Source organism: Schistocerca americana, unplaced genomic scaffold, assembly GCF_021461395.2.
Source record: "Schistocerca americana isolate TAMUIC-IGC-003095 unplaced genomic scaffold, iqSchAmer2.1 HiC_scaffold_74, whole genome shotgun sequence".
NCBI lineage: Eukaryota > Metazoa > Arthropoda > Insecta > Orthoptera > Acrididae > Schistocerca > Schistocerca americana.
Window position 1 is genome coordinate 81,327 of NW_025726500.1, and position 11,618 is coordinate 92,944.

Sequence of the window (11,618 nt, forward strand, 5' to 3'; positions counted from 1 at the left end):
TGTACGTTACAATTAAGTATCAGCTTTGCGTCGGATTCGATATTCTAGACTCACAGGAGAACGACCATAAGGTGCCCGAGGCAGCAATATCCCCTTGGAGACAAGTCGGCTGGAGGACGATGTATTGAATCTTGAAGCAATTTGAGTGTTCCATCGTCATTACGAGGCCACGAACGTTACAATTAACTATCAGTTTTGCGTCGGATTCGAAAATCTAGACTCACAGGAGAACGACCATAAGGTGCCCGAGGCAGCAATATATCCTTCGAGACAAGTCGGCTGAAGGACGATGTATTGAATCTCGTCGCAATTTGAGTGTTCCATCGTCATTAGGAAGACCAGAACGTTACAATTAACTTTTAGTTATGCGTCGGATTCGAAAAGCTAGACTCAAAGGAGGACGACCAAAAGTCGCCCTAGGCAACAATAGACCCTTGGAGACAAATCGGCTGGAGGACGATGTATTGAATCGCGAAGCAATTTGAATGTTCCATCGTCATTAGGAGGCCCTGAGCGTTACAAATAAGTATCAGTTTTGCGTCGGATTCGATAATCTAGACTCACAGAAGAACGACCATAAGGTGCCCGAGGCAGCAATATCCCCTTGGAGACAAATCGGCTGGAGGACGATATATTGACACTCGACGTAATTTGAGTGTTCCATCGTCATTAGGAGGCCCTGAACGTTACAATTAACTATCAGTTATGCGTCGGATTCGTAAATCTAGACTCACAGGAGAACGACCACAAGGTGCCCGAGGCAGCAATAGACCCTTGGAGACAAGTCGGCTGGAGGCCGATGTATTGAATCTCGACGCAATTTGAGTGTTCCACCGTTATTAGGAGGCCCTGAACAATACAATTAAGTATCAGTTTTGCGTCGGATTCCATTATCTAGACTCAGGAGAACGATCAAATGGCGCCCGAGGCAACAATAGTCCCTTGGATACAAGTCGGCTGGAGGACGATGTATTGAATCGCGATGCAATTTGAGTGTTCCATCGTTATTAGGAGGCCCTGAACGTTACAATTAACTATCAGTTTTGCGTCGGATTCGAAAATCTAGACTCACAGGAGAGCGACCATAAAGTGCCCGAGGCAGCAATATCCCCTTCGAGACAAGTCGGCTGGAGGACGATGTATTGAATCTCGACGCAATTTCAGTGTTCCATCGACATTAGGAGGCCATGAACGTTACAATTAACCATCTGTTTTGCGTCGGATTCGAAAATCTACACTTGCATGAGGACGACCAAAAGGCGCCCCAGGCAATAATAGACCCTTGGAGACAGTTCGGCCGGAGGACGATGTATTGAATAGCGTCGCAATTTGAGTGTTCCATCGTCATTAGGAGGCCCTGAACGTTACAGTTAACTATCAGTATCGCGTCGGATTTGAAAATCTAGACTCACAAGAGACGGACACTATGGTGCCCGAGGCCGCAATATCCCCTTGAAGACAAGTCGGCTGGAGGACGATGTATTGAATCTCGCTGCAATTTTAGTGTTCCATCGTCATTTGGAGGCCCTGAACGTTATAATTAACTCTCAGTTTTGCGGCGGATTCAAAAATCTAGACTACAGGAGAACGACCATAAGTTGCCCGAGGCAGCAATATCCCCTTGGAGACAAGTCGGCTGGAGAAAGATATACTGAATCTCGACGTAATTTGAGTCTTCCATCGTCATTAGGAGGCCCTGAACGTTACAATTAACTATTACTTATACGTCCGATTCGTAAATCTAGACTCACAGGAGAACGACCACAAGGTAACCGAGGCAGCAATAGACCCTTGGAGACAAGTCGGCTGGAGGCCGATGTATTGAATCTCGACGCAATTTGAGTGTTCCATCGTCATTAGGAGGCCCTTAACGTTACAATTAACTATCAGTTTTGCGTCGGATTCGAAAATCTAGACTCACAGGTGAACGACCAAAAGGCGACCGGGGCAACAATATACCCTTGGAGACAAGACGGCTGGAGGACGATGTATTGAATCTCGACGCAATTTGAGTGTTCCATCGTCATTAGGAGGCCCTGAGCGTTACAAATAACTATCAGTTTTGCGTCGGATTCGAAAATGTAGACTGAGAGAAGAACGACCATAAGGTGCCCGAGGCAGCAATAGACACTTGGAGACAATTCGCCTGGAGGACGATGTATTGAATCTCGACGCAATTTGAGTGTTCCATCGTCATTAGGAGGCCCTGAACGTTACAATTAACTATCAGTTATGCGTCGGATTCAAAAATGTAGCCTCACAGGAGAACAACCATAAGGTGCCCGGAGCAGCATTAGACCCTCGGAGTCAAGTCGGCTGGAGGACGATGCATTGAATAGCGTCGCAATTTGAGTGTTCCATCGTCATTAGGAAGCCCTGAACGTTACAGTTAACTATCAGTATCGCGTCGGATTTGAAAATCTAGACTCACAAGAGACGGACACTATGGTGCCCGAGGCAGCAATATCCCCCTGAAGACAAGTCGGCTGGAGGACGATGTATTGAATCTCGCTGCCATTTGAGTGTTCCATCGTCATTTGGAGGCCCTGAACGTTATAATTAACTCTCAGTTTTGCGGCGGATTCAAAAATCTAGACTACAGGAGAACGACCATAAGGTGCCCGAGGCAGCAATATCCCCTTGGAGACAAGTCGGCTGGAGGACGATATATTGACTCTCGACGTAATTTGAGTCTTCCATCGTCATTAGGAGGCCCTGAACGTTACAATTAACTATCAGTTTTGCGTAGGATTCGTAAATCTAGACTCACAGGAGCACGGCCATAAGATGCCAGAGGCTGCAATAGACCCTTGGAGACAAGTTGGCTGGAGGACGATGTATTGAATCTCGACGCAATTTGAGTGTTCCATCGTCATTAGGAGGCCCTGAACGTTACAATTAACTATCAGTTATGCGTCGGATTCGAAAATGTAGCCTCACAGGAGCCGGACCATAAGGTGCGCGAGGCAGCAATATCCCCTTGGAGACCAGTCGGCTGGAGGGCGATATATTGAATCTCGACGCAATTTCGCCAATAGGAAGACCTGAACATTACAATTAACTATTAGTTATGCGTCGGATTCGAAAATCTAGACTTGCAGGAGGACGTCCAAAAGGCGCCCGAGGCAACAAAAGACCCTTGGAGACAGGTCGCCTGGAGGACGGTGTATTGAATCGCGACGCAATTTGAATGTTCCATCGTCATTAGGAGGCCCTGTACGTTACAATTAAGTATCAGTTTTGCGTCGGATTCGATATTCTAGAATCACAGGAGAACGACCATAAGGTGCCTGAGGCAGCAATATCCCCTTGGAGACAAGTCGGCTGGCGGACGATATATTGACTCTCGACGTAATTTGAGTCTTCCATCGTCATTAGGAGGCCCTGAACGTTACAATTAACTATCAGTTATGCGTCGGATTCGTAAATCTAGACTCACAGGAGAACGACCACATGGTGCCCGAGGCTACAATAGACCCTCGGAGACAAGTCGGCTGGACGACGATGTATTGAATAGCGACGCAATTTGAGTGTTCCATCGTCCTTAGGAGGCTCTGAACGTTACAATTAACTATCAGTATCGCGTCGAATTTGAAAATCTAGACTCACAATAGACGGACACTATGGTGTCCGAGGCAGCAGTATCCCCTTGAAGACAAGTCGGCTGGAGGACCATGTAATGAATCTCGCCGCAATTTGAGTGTTCCATCGTCATTTGGAGGACCTGAACGTTATAATTAACTCTCAGTTTTGCGTCGGATTCGAAAATCTAGACTCACAAGAGAACGACCATAAGGTGCCCGAGGCAGCAATAGACGCTTGGGGACAAGTCGGCTGGAGGCCGATGTATTGAATCTCGACGCAATTTGAGTGTTCCATCGTCATTAGGAGGCCCTGAACGTTACAATTAACTATCAGTTTTGCTTCGGATTCGAAAATCTAGACTCACAGGGGGACGAACAAAAGGCGCCCGAGGCAACAATAGACCCTTGGAGACAAGACGGCTGGAGGACGATGTATTGAATCTCGACGCAGTTTGAGTGTTCCATCGTCGTGAGGAAGACCTGTACGTTACAATTAACTATCAGTTATGCGTCGGATTCGAAAATCTAGACTTGCATGAGGACGACCAAAAGGCGCCCGAGGCAATAATAGACCCTTGGAGACAGCTCGACTGAAGGACGATGTATTGAATCTCGTCGCAATTTGAGTGTTCCATCGTCATTAGGAAGACCTGAACGTTACAATTAACTATTTGTTATGCGTCGGATTTGAAAAGCTAGACTCAAATGAGGACGACCAAAAGGCGCCCGAGGCAACAATAGACCCTTGGAGACAAGTCGGCTGGAGGACGATGTATTGAATCGCGACGCAATTTGAATGTTCCATCGTCCTTAGGAGGCCCTGAGCGTTACCAATAAGTATCAGTTTTGCGTCGGATTCGATAATCTAGACTCACAGAAGAACGATCACAAGGTGCCCGAGGCAGCAATATTACCTTGGAGACAAGCCGGCTGGCGGACGATATATTGACTCTCGACGTAATTTGAGTCTTCCATCGTCATTAGGAGGCCCTGAACCTTACAATTAACTATCAGTTATGCGTCGGATTCGTAAATCTAGACTCACAGGAGAACGACCACAAGGTGCCCGAGGCAGCAATAGACCCTCGGAGACAAGTCGGCTGGACGACGATGTATTGAATAGCGACGCAAATTGAGTGTTCCATCGTCCTTAGGAGGCTCTGAACGTTACAATTAACTATCAGTATCGCGTCGGATTTGAAAATCTAGGCTCACAAGAGACGGACACTATGGTGTCCGAGGCAGCAGTATCCCCTTGAAAACAAGTCGGCTGGAGGACCATGTATTGAATCTCGCCGCAATTTGAGTGTTCCATCGTCATTAGGAGGCCCTGAACGTTACAATTAACTATCAGTTTTGCGTCGGATTCGAAAATCTAGACTCACAGGGGGACGAACAAAAGGCGCCCAAGGCAACAATAGACCCTTGGAGACAAGACGACTGAAGGACGATGTATTAAGTCTCGACGCAATTTGAGTGTTCCATCGTCATTAGGAGGCCCTGAACGTTACAATTAACTATCAGTTTTGCGTCGGATTCGAAAATGTAGACTCAGAGGAGAACGACCATAAGGTGCCCGAGGCAGCAATAGACCCTTGGAGACAAGTCGGCTGAAGGGCGATGTATTGAATCTGGTCGCAACTTGAGTGTTCCATCGACATTAGGAAGACCTGAACGTTACAATTAACTATTTGTTATGCGTCGGATTCGAAAAGCTAGACTCAAAGGAGGACGACCAAAAGGCGCCCGAGGCAACAATACACCCTTGGAGACAAGTCGGCTGGAGGACGATGTATTGAATCGCGACGCAATTTGAATGTTCCATCGTCATTTGGAGGCCCTGAGCGTTACAAATAAGTATCAGTTTTGCGTCGGATTCGATAATCTAGATTCACAGAAGAACGACCATAAGGTGCCCGAGGCAGCAATATCCACTTGGAGACAAGTCGGCTGGAGGACGATATGTTGACTCTCGACGTAATTTGAGTGTTCCATCGTCATTAGGAGGCCCTGAACGTTACAATTAACTATCAGTTTTGCGTCGGATTCGAAAATCTAGACTCACAGGAGAACGACCATAAAGTGCCCGAGGCAGCAATATCCCCTTGGAGACAAGTCGGCTGGAGGACGATGTATTGAATCTCGACGCAATTTCAGTGTTCCATCGACATTAGGAGGCCATGAAAGTTACAAATAACTATCAGTTTTGCGTCGGATTCGAAAATGTAGACTCAGAGAAGAACGACCGTATGGTGCCCGAGGCAGCAATAGACCCTTGGGGACAAGTCGGCTGGAGGACGATGTATTGAATCTCGACGCAATTTGAGTGTTCCATCCTCATTAGGAGGCCCTGAACGTTACAATTAAATATCAGTATCGCGTCGGATTTGAAAATCTAGACTCACAAGAGACGGACACTATGGTGTCCGAGGCAGCAGTATCCCCTTGAAGACAAGTCGGCTGGAGGACCATGTATTGAATCTCGCCGCAATTTGAGTGTTCCTTCGTCATTTGGAGGCCCTGAACGTTATAATTAACTCTCAGTTTTGCGTCGGATTCGAAAATCTAGACTCACAAGAGAACGACCATAAGGTGCCCGAGGCAGCAATAGACCCTTGGGGACAAGTCGGCTGGAGGCCGATGTATTGAATCTCGACGCAATTTGAGTGTTCCATCGTCATTAGGAGGCCCTGAACGTTACAATTAACTATCAGTTTTGCGTCGGATTCGAAAATCTAGACTCACAGGGGGACGAACAAAAGGCGCCCGAGGCAACAATAGACCCTTGGAGACAAGACGGCTGGAGGACGATGTATTGAATCTCGACGCAGTTTGAGTGTTCCATCGTCGTTAGGAAGACCTGTACGTTACAATTAACTATCAGTTATGCGTCGGATTCGAAAATCTAGACTTGCATGAGGACGACCAAAAGTCGCCCGAGGCAATAATAGATCCTTGGAGACAGGTCGGCTGAAGGACGATGTATTGAATCTCGTCGCAATTTGAGTGTTCCATCGTCATTAGGAAGACCTGAACGTTACAATTAACTATTTGTTATGCGTCGGATTCGAAAAGCTAGACTCAAATGAGGACGACCAAAAGGCGCCCGAGGCAACAATAGACCCTTGGAGACAAGTCGGCTGGAGGACGATATATTGAATCGCGACGCAATTTGAATGTTCCATCGTCCTTAGGAGGCCCTGAGCGTTACCAATAAGTATCAGTTTTGCGTCGGATTCGATAATCTAGACTCACAGAAGAACGATCATAAGGTGCCCGAGGCAGCAATATCCCCTTGGAGACAAGTCGGCTGGCGGACGATATATTGACTCTCGACGTAATTTGAGTCTTCCATCGTCATTAGGAGGCCCTGAACGTTACAATTAACTATCAGTTATGCGTCGGATTCGTAAATCTAGACTCACAGGAGAACGACCACAAGGTGCCCGAGGCAGCAATAGACCCTAGGAGACAAGTCGGCTGGACGACGATGTATTGAATAGCGACGCAATTTGAGTGTTCCATCGTCCTTAGGAGGTTCTGAACGTTACAATTAACTATCAGTATCGCGTCGGATTTGAAAATCTAGACTCACAAGAGACGAACACTATGGTGTCCGAGGCAGCAGTATCCCCTTGAAGGCAAGTCGGCTGGAGGACCATGTATTGAATCTCGCCGCAATTTGAGTGTTCCATCGGCATTTGGAGACCCTGAACGTTACAATTAACTATCAGTTTTGCGTCGGATTCGAAAATCTAGACTCACAGGGGGACGAACAAAAGGCGCCCAAGGCAACAATAGACCCTTGGAGACAAGACGACTGGAGGACGATGTATTAAGTCTCGACGCAATTTGAGTGTTCCATCGTCATTAGGAGGCCCTGAACGTTACAATTAACTATCAGTTTTGCGTCGGATTCGAAAATGTAGACTCAGAGGAGAACGACCATAAGGTGCCCGAGGCAGCAATAGACCCTTGGAGACAAGTCGGCTGAAGGGCGATGTATTGAATCTGGTCGCAACTTGAGTGTTCCATCGACATTAGGAAGACCTGAACGTTACAATTAACTATTTGTTATGCGTCGGATTCGAAAAGCTAGACTCAAAGGAGGACGACCAAAAGGCGCCCGAGGCAACAATACACCCTTGGAGACAAGTCGGCTGGAGGACGATGTATTGAATCTCGACGCAGTTTGAGTGTTCCATCGTCGTTAGGAACACCTGTACGTTACAATTAACTATCAGTTATGCGTCGGATTCGAAAATCTAGACTTGCATGAGGACGACCAAAAGGCGCCCGAGGCAATAATAGACCCTTGGAGACAGGTCGGCTGAAGGACGATGTATTGAATCTCGTCGCAATTTGAGTGTTCCATTGTCATTAGGAAGACCTGAACGTTACAATTAACTATTTGTTATGCGTCGGATTCGAAAAGCTAGACTCAAATGAGGACGACCAAAAGGCGCCCGAGGCAACAATAGACCCTTGGAGACAAGTCGGCTGGAGGACGATGTATTGAATCGCGACGCAATTTGAATGTTCCATCGTCCTTAGGAGGCCCTGAGCGTTACCAATAAGTATCAGTTTTGCATCGGATTCGATAATCTAGACTCACAGAAGAACGATCACAAGGTGCCCGAGGCAGCAATATTACCTTGGAGACAAGTCGGCTGGCGGACGATATATTGACTCTCGACGTAGTTTGAGTCTTCCATCGTCATTAGGAGGCCCTGAACGTTACAATTAACTATCAGTTATGCGTCGGATTCGTAAATCTAGACTCACAGGAGAACGACCAGAAGGTGCCCGAGGCAGCAATAGACCCTCGGAGACAAGTCGGCTGGACGACGATGTATTGAATAGCGACGCAATTTGAGTATTCCATCGTCCTTAGGAGGCTCTGAACGTTACAATTAACTATCAGTATCGCGTCGGATTTGAAAATCTAGACTCACAAGAGACGGACACTATGGTGTCCGAGGCAGCAGTATCCCCTTGAAGACAAGTCGGCTGGAGGACCATGTATTAAATCTCGCCGCAATTTGAGTGTTCCATCGTCATTAGGAGGCCCTGAACGTTACAATTAACTATCACTTTTGCGTCGGATTCGAAAATCTAGACTCACAGGAGGACGAACAAAAGGCGCCCAAGGCAACAATAGACCCTTGGAGACAAGACGACTGGAGGACGATGTATTAAGTCTCGACGCAATTTGAGTGTTCCATCGTCATTAGGAGGCCCTGAACGTTACAATGAACTATCAGTTTAGCGTCGGATTCGAAAATGTAGACTCAGAGGGGAACGACCATAAGGTGCCCGAGGCAGCAATAGACTCTTGGAGACAAGTCGCCTGGACGACGATGTATTGAATCTCGGCGCAATTTGAGTGTTCCATCGTCATTAAGAGGCCCTGAACGTTACAAATAACTATCAGTTTTGCGTCGGACGCGAAAATCAAGACTCACAGGAGCACGACCATAAGGTGCCAGAGGCAGCAATAGACCCTTGGAGACAAGTCGGCTGGAGGACGATGTATTGAATCTCGACCCAATTTGAGTGTTCCATCGTCATTAGGTGGCCGTGAACGTTACAATTAACTATGAGTTTTGCGTCGGATTCGATAATGTAGTTGCCCGGGGCAACAATAGACCTTTGGAGACAATTCGGCTGGAATACGATGTATTGAATCTCGACGCAATTTGAGTGTTCCATCGTAATTAGGAGGCCCTGCACGTTACAATTAACTATCAGTTTTGCGTCGGATGCGTAAATCTAGACTCACAGGAGAACGACCACAAGGTGCCCGAGACAGCAATAGACCCTTGGAGACAAGTCGGCGTGAGGCCGATGTATTGAATCTCGACGCAATTTGAGTGTTCCACCGTCATTAGGACGTCGTGAACGTTACAATTAACTATGAGTTTAACGTCAGATTCGATAATCTAGACTCACAGGAGGACGACCAAAAGGCGCTCGAGGCAACAATATTCCCTTGGAGACAAGTCGGCTGGACGATGATGTATAGAATCTCGACGCTATTTCAGTGTTCCATCGTTATTAGGAGGCCCTGAACGTTACAATTAACTATCAGTTTCGCGTCGGATTCGAAAATGTAGACTCAGAGGAGAACGATCATAAGGTGCGCGAGGCGGCAATAGTCCCTTGGAGACAAGAACCCTGGAGGACTATGTATTGAATCTCGACGCAATTTGATTGTTCCATCGTCATTATGAGCCCCTGAACTTTACAATTAACTATCAGTTTTGCGTCGGATTCGAAAATCTAGACTCACAGGAGAACGACCATAAGGTGCCCGAGGCAGCAATATCCCCTTGGAGACAAGCCGGCTGAAGGACGATGTATTGAATCTCGACGAAATTTGAGTGTTCCATCGTCATTAGGAGGCCCTGAACGTTACAATTAACTATCAGTTATGCGACGGATTCGAAAATGTAGACTCACAGGAGCCGGAACATAAGGTGCAAGAGGTAGCGATATCCCCTTGGAGACCAGTCGGCTGGAGGGCGATATATTGAATCTCAACGCAATTGCGTCATTACGAAGACCTGAACATTACAATTAACTATTAGTTATGCGTCGGATTCGAAAATCTAGACTTGCAGAAGGACGACCAAAAGGCGCCCGTGGCAACAATAGACACTTGGAGACAGGTCGCCTGGAGGACGATGTATTGAATCGCGACGCAATTTGAATGTTCCGTCGTCGTTAGGAGGCCCTGTACGTTACAATTAAGTATCAGCTTTGCGTCGGATTCGATATTCTAGACTCACAGGAGAACGACCATAAGGTGCCCGAGGCAGCAATATCTCCTTGGAGACAAGTCGGCTGGAGGACGATGTATTGAATCTTGAAGCAATTTGAGTGTTCCATCGTCATTACGAGGCCACGAACGTTACAATTAACTATCAGTTTTGCGTCGGATTCGAAAATCTAGACTCACAGGAGAACGACCATAAGGTGCCCGAGGCAGCAATATATCCTTCGAGACAAGTCGGCTGAAGGACGATGTATTGAATCTCGTCGCAATTTGAGTGTTCCATCGTCATTAGGAAGACCAGAACGTTACAATTAACTTTTAGTTATGCGTCGGATTCGAAAAGCTAGACTCAAAGGAGGACGACCAAAAGGCGCCCTAGTCAACAATAGACCCTTGGAGACAAATCGGCTGGAGGACGATGTATTGAATCGCGAAGCAATTTGAATGTTCCATCGTCATTAGGAGGCCCTGAGCGTTACAAATAAGTATCAGTTTTGGGTCGGATTCGATAATCTAGACTCACAGAAGAACGACCATAAGGTGCCCGAGGCAGCAATATCCCCTTGGAGACAAACCGGCTGGAGGACGATATATTGACACTCGACGTAATTTGAGTGTTCCATCGTCATTAGGAGGCCCTGAACGTTACAATTAACTATCAGTTATGCGTCGGATTCGTAAATCTAGACTCACAGGAGAACGACCACAAGGTGCCCGAGGCAGCAATAGACCCTTGGAGACAAGTCGGCTGGAGGCCGATGTATTGAATCTCGACGCAATTTGAGTGTTCCACCGTTATTAGGAGGCCCTGAACAATACAATTAAGTATCAGTTTTGCGTCGGATTCCATTATCTAGACTCAGGAGAACGATCAAATGGCGCCCGAGGCAACAATAGTCCCTTGGATACAAGTCGGCTGGAGGACGATGTATTGAATCGCGATGCAATTTGAGTGTTCCATCGTTATTAGGAGGCCCTGAACGTTACAATTAACTATCAGTTTTAAGTCGGATTCGAAAATCTACACTTGCATGAGGACGACCAAAAGGCGCCCGAGGCAATAATAGACCCTTGGAGACAGGTCGGCTGGAGGACGATGTATTGAATCGCGACGCAATTTGAATGTTCCATCGTCATTAGGAGGCCCTGAACGTTACAATTAACTATCAGTATCGCGTCGGATTTAAAAATCTAGACTCACAGGAGACGGACCATATGGTGCCCGAGGCAGCAGTATCCCCTTGAAGGCAAGTCGG